Here is a 6,595-nt window from a genome sequence, read left to right on the forward strand (position 1 = left end):
GACGTCTTTCCAGGTCAAATTAAAAAGCCATTGTTAGAAACTGTCAACAAACTTCAGGATCCTCAGAATCTACCCAGTTTTCCTTGCACTACTGAATATCTGTAACAGAGAGACTTTCTGAGAAGGCATTAGGAGTAAAGTTGGGTAGACTACACCTTGGTCATAACTTATGCTCCTTGTCATGAAATTTAACCTTACATCATTAATCAGAGGGAGTCAGGTGGGATAGACGAGGCATACCCAGAAATGGGTTTTGTGGGGAGTTATGGGGGAGCTAATAGGCCTATCCGTGAGTCAGTCCCTGGCCCATTATTGGGGACCTGATAAGGCATCTATTGAGAGTCATGACCTGATAAAGTGGAATTCCTTGGTATTAGGTCATAAATTTATACAGCCTTCCCTGAGTTAGTTCCCACATGGGACCCTGACAAAGCATTCTCTAGATTATCTGTAACCAATTTCAGCTTGTGTCAAACCACCTCTGATAAAGCTGAACTAATTCCCTGTGTGGGCACGTGCCATTTTTCTCTTTGAACCTAAGATTCTCCCCTATGTCCACAAAGAATCCAGAATCAGGATGCCTTACTAGCTGGATGCCTCTTAGCCATTTTTATCCCCCACAACGTCCTGTCTAGGGAGGGGGAGTGATCACCCTATTTAGGAAAACCTCCGAACCCTAACAAATTTCTTCAGATGTGGCCCTCACCAGCCTTGGCTGGGAAACAGACACTTCTACAGGCACATCCCACTATCTGGCAGTCTAGAACAGGGAATAAACCTGTCCTGAGGGGAAAAGAACTTCCTCTTACTAGATCAAACAAACCACACACAAACCACACACGTCTGGTTACAAAATCTCAAGTTAAAAGTCAGATGTGATGTAAGTTCAGTTGGCAAATACAGGTTACACATCCTTTTACATAGAAGCATAAACCTGAGGCCACAGTTATTACAGTGAGAGAAAAATTGAGTAGAACAGAAAGAAAGAACAAACATTAGAGAAGGGGCCCAGGAGAGCTACTGGGAAGATTCAGTAGAGCTAACTCTCTTGGAAGTGTAGGAAGAAGGAGGTCAAAGGTATGGAAAAGGATAAAATAGGATCTTATTAAGCTTTATTGAAGAAATTAATAAGAAATCTTATTAAAGGCAGCTTTTGCCTCTACAGTTAGACTCTAGCAATTAGAAAGACAAAAGTTAAAGAAAGAGAAACCAGATCCAGGAAGGTGTCAGGTAACACAATTTATATAAGAATTTAGCAGGAAGAGTAAACAAACAAAACAGGGATGTAACCAGGAACACGAAAGACCAGGAAACCAGCCCCCAATCATCACCCAATAAAATACAAAGGAGACAGGGGATAATCACCTAAGCATGCATATTTAATATATAAAAGTCACATATCTATACACACATATATACATATATGTTTATATGTATATTCTCGTTTCATCATCACTGTATCACTGCACCAGATACGCATGTGACCCCTTTACTTAATTTCTAACTCTAAACTGCCCTTCTATGAGGCTCAGCCTTCTCACACTTATCCATCACAAAAGGACAGGAAGGAATCAAATGGCCAAAAGAATGTAGACAAATGTGCCCAAGCTAGGGTAGAAAACAGCCAGAGATCCAATCAGATACAAGTGCCAGGTACCCAATGTGGGGCAGGGACACCAGTCTTAAAAAGTATCTCAGGATAAAAAATTCACAGGTATTCGCTTATTGATACCCCTACTTTTCCAGAGTAGCTGTCTATCTTTTCTTTTTTTCTGCCCTTTTCCAAATAAACCCTCTTCCTTTAATTTACATTCTGCCTCTTTAATTCATTGCTAGTGCTGACTTTATGATCCCAGTAGGATCCTGGTAGGATCCTGGTAGGATCACATTCCAGTAGAGCAGTGGTGTGGCATGGTAAACACACCTAGAAGTGACAGAAGCTCTCGCAGCTGCTGGCAGAAGGAGTGTGAACTTTTAAAAGACACACATTTGGGTGTCATTTTCTTCAGATGCAGGGAAGCACTATACTTCTCAACTCTCTTTCCCCGAGTTGCTCAGCACCAAAAAGCCAAAAATATTAGAATACTTTGGTAGATGAAAGCCTGAGTGCGGAAAGGGAGAACAAGAAGGGAACCAGAATTCTCCAAAAGGAGAGTGAAGGAAAGCAAATCATAAAGTGTACTCAGTGTGAGCCTATGATTCAAGGGGCTCCATAAACATTGTTAGCACTAAGTAAGGGGCTGCTCAAATCTACACAGTGCAAGGAACACCACCAAGTGCATGCCACAGAGAAAAGTAGCAATTTCAGGTGGACTGGGTCTGCGTTTCTGAAGCTTCTGAGGTGAGTGACTATGCCAAAGCCAGGATATTTTCCCATTAGTCTCCTCTGTTTGGGTCTGTTCTGGTCCGTTCCCCCAAAGGTGTGGGGAGTCACAGCTGCTAGGATGGAATTCCCATGCTGCATGAACCAACAACAAAATACAACCCCAGTCGATCCATAGGGGTTCTCCTATTCCCCGCAAAAGCAGAAGCCTTTTGTTCCATAGTCATTGTTTGGTCATCTCTGAACAATGATCAGTTCAGCTGTTCATCTTGGGAATCCATTCTGTACACTCCACAAAGAGGAGGAGAGAGTTTCTCCCCAAGTGGGTGAGGATTACCTTCCTTTTTGGCTGGGCTTCTTTTGGCTCTTGGCTGGTGACTCCTGATGTCTGCCAATGTCTGCCAATATCGTCTGGTGTCCTAGCAAGGACTCACCAAAATGTTATCACATGACGAATTTAGCCGAAAAGTTCAGGCTCTTGTGTATGACAAGCAGTGAATTCCAAGGGCACACTCAGTGGCATGTGAAAAGCAGTTACAGAATTCTGTGCTCAGAGAAAGTCAGTGCTGTCAGGTTCAGGGGTGCACACCACTGTTCCCCTGCCAGCTGGGATCATAAACTCAGCACCAGTAATGAATTAAAGGAATGAAATTTTAATTTGACTAATTGTATTCTTTATTTCATTTATTTTATTCTTTTCCCTACCTACAGACCCCTTTTTCATGCATGAACAGAAAAATGATGAGGGGTGACAGAAAAACACTGCAGAGGTCATAGCACACAGAAGATACTTTGTAAGAAGGAAAAAGCAGAAGACAGAAAGCTGCCCTATGTGAGATGAGGGCAGGGGCCCTGGAAGATGGATACCTATGGGTCTTTGTCTTCAGCTTCCTTTTATCAAGTTGGCAAGATTGGGGGGGCTGAAGAAGTACTTAGTCAGGTGAGATTCCTAATAACAAAAGGTACATGGGGCAGACATCACAGGAAAGCAGAACAATTCTTTATTTTACAGCACAGCACTTACAGTAGTTGTCATCAGCTTACTGAAACATGAGACAAAACATCTGGGTGACCTTGCATGGCCGTATGGCACATGTGTGGTTGTCGATGCTGATTATTATATAATGAGGTATGGAGAGCGCAGCCATATTGACCTGTGATTCACCTAAGCAGTGTGGACGTGCCATCACCCATAGCAACAGGCTAGTTCAGCTGGCGAGCTGAGCTATTGCCTAGCAGATGTAACTCATAATTATTACTTCCTTCTGGAATGTGTGGGCGGTACTTTCACTCCCGTACAGCTGGAGAGTATAAGAGGAAAAGGTTCTGTAGTAAAGCAAGCAAGTAACTTAAGAAAAGTGCCTCCCATCTCTGTCCTCGTCCTTTCAGGTTTAGGACCTGCTGGCAGGATCCTGACGTCGGGGTTTGCAACAAGTGGCGCCCAAACAGGGACCTGAAAGTTGGATATGCAATCCCAGACCCAGGTCGAAGGCAGCGACGGTGCTCCGGAGGACTAGACCGCTGTGCCTGATCCTTGCAGTAAGTCTACCGTTCACTTTGTGAAGAAAAAGTGAAAAGAAAGTAAAAAATGAAAAGGTAATAAAAAGTGAAAAGAAAAAGTGAAAGAAGGCAAAAAGAAAAAAGTGAAAGAAGGTAGAGTGTCAAGTCCATTGGAAAGATTTTTATAAGTTAGAAATTATGGGACAATCGGAATCCAGAGATTATGTAGCAAATTCTATTCAGAGCCTATTGAAGGCACAAGGAGTAAAAGTTAAAAGGGCACAATTAGAGGCCTTTGCTAAGATTCTGGACACAGTTTGTCCATGGCTGTGTGATGAGGCAGAAATAAACGCTGAAGTATGGGAGAGAGTTGGAAAACCGTTGAATAAAGCCCTTGTGGCTGAGCCTGATCGTTTTTTCCAGAAAATACCTTTTCTTATTGGGTGTCGCGAGCCGGCGACGCAGAGCACTGTCCAGCAGTGCCTCAAACCTGAAATGTCGCGAGCCGCGACGTCGGGGTCCTGCCAGCAGGCCCCAAACCTGAGAGGATTCACCGAGAGTAAACACACTGAGTCATGCTCAGATTCAAACAGCTTTCTTCTTTATTCTTCTTTTACTTCTACTTCTAATACTACTTCTACTACTACTGCCAGACGGCTCTCACACTTATATCAAGCAATAATGTGGGAAGCCAGCCATGGCCCACTGGCTTTTTGAAAGACAACATTTGTTCCTTTTTAAGGACTGCACGTGTTAAACTTGTTTTGACCCTGCACGGGAGAAACTCGGACAGCCCCGAGGGCCGGGCGAGGGGCGTGGGAGGCGGGCGAGGCGCGCTGGGACCGCTGTGCAGAGTGCGAGCGTCCCGGGCTGCGTGGACCAGGTGTTGAGGCCCGTGTGAACTCTCGTTCCCGTGGAGCGGGTGTTGAGGTTACTATGGTGATCCTAGCCCATAATAGTTCGGCCTTTCTCTTTAAAAGGCCGGTGCTTGCCGGCAATAAACGTCGCCTTGATCAGACTCTTGTCTTGGCGTCCTTCCTTTCTCTCTGCCCCATCTCCACCCCGCTGCTCTTTCAGGTTTGAGGCACTGCGGGACAGTGCTCTGCGTCGCCGGTTCGCGACAAGTGGCGCCCGAACAGGGACTTGAAATTCTAGCGGCGAGTGGTGAGTAATCAGAAGAAGCCTGCGGTCAAAAAGGGCTCGGCCGAGTCGAAACAAGGAGGACACCGCTGTCTGAAACGCCCAGCGGGGAAAATCCTCAGAGAAGCAGGTACCAATGGGGCAAATAGGATCTAAAATGATAATTAGCACAGCAGCTCAGTCTTTACTCAGAGCCATTACATTTTCTTTCTGGTCTTTAATAAGTGAGTGCTTGCAAAGAAGGGAGGTACAAGGCTTAGATAAACACCTCAGAGAGGCCAAAGAAACCTTAGAGGAATTAAGAGAAGTTAAATCACAAAAATCAGAACATAATGAGAAAGAATCAAAATTGTATCCTGAATTGTATCCTGATCTAACTAAAATTCAAGAAAGCTCCTCAGAGTCTGAGGGGGAAAAGGAAGATAATAATGATATTGTAGGAGCTCCCATTGAGCCAGATATAGAGAATATAAGAGAAATAAAAGACCTCAACTCAGATATGATCTCAGAGGTAGAACAATTAAGGAAAAAAGTTCAATTAGCAGAGGAAAAACAATTGCTCCTTAGAAAATTAGAAACAATGAAGATAGAAGAGGTAGAACAATTAAGGAAAAGAGTTCAATTAGCAGAGGAAAAACAATTGCTCCTTAGAAAATTAGAAGCAATAAAGATAGATAAAAAGGTTGTATCAAACGAGGAAGAAAGACTCCATAAGTTCACTCCCCTCCAGAAAGCGCTGAGACAGGCCGAAAAGGAAGGAGAGGACTTAGGCAACTTCAGCTCTTATGCTTATCCAGTTATCGAAGAATTAGATGGCCAAGGTAATAGGGTAAGAGGGCACAAACCCATTGATTTCAAGATGGTCAAAGAATTAAAAACAGCTACAGCTCAGTATGGAACAAATGCGCCATTCACTTTGGCCATTGTTGAGTCGCTACAATTGTCCTTTTTAACGCCCAGTGATTGGAAGATGGTCTGTAAAGCGGCCTTAAGTGGCGGTGATTTTCTTTTGTGGAAATCCAATTTTTTTGATAATTGTAAGGAAACTGCTCGCCACAATGTTCAGGCTAATATGGGTCAAATCAATTTTGAAATGTTAGCTGGTGAAGGAGCTTATGAGGATGTTATTCGTCAAATTAATTATGATCCTCCTGTTTATGCTCAGATAGCCTTGGCAGCCCGCAATGCTTGGACTGCCCTTCCCTCCAAAGGGGACCTTAGCTCTAGCCTCTCTAACATAAGGCAAGGACCTGATGAGCCATTTTCAGATTTTGTACATCGATTAGTTACTGCTGCAGGGAGGATTTTTGGTAATGTAAATAATGGCCTGCCATTCGTTCAGCAGCTAGCTTTTGAAAATGCTAATAAACATTGTCAGGCTGCCATCCGACCCTATAAAAGAAAAACGGATCTCTCAGGATACATTAGGTTATGTGCAGATATAGGACCAGGATATACTCAGGGATGGGCACAAGGGATGGCTATGGCTGCTGCCGCTCAAGGGATGAGTTTAGATACATTTTATGCCAATTCACGCAACAAGAAAGAGCTCACATGTTTTGGTTGTAAGCAGCCTGGACATCTGAAGAGAGATTGCCCTAACAAACCCAGTTCTGGGTCTCGACCATCAGC

This window comes from Fukomys damarensis, unplaced genomic scaffold (genome assembly GCF_012274545.1).
Source record: "Fukomys damarensis isolate Sample0158 unplaced genomic scaffold, DMR_v1.0_HiC HiC_scaffold_10, whole genome shotgun sequence".
In the NCBI taxonomy this organism is placed as follows: domain Eukaryota; kingdom Metazoa; phylum Chordata; class Mammalia; order Rodentia; family Bathyergidae; genus Fukomys; species Fukomys damarensis.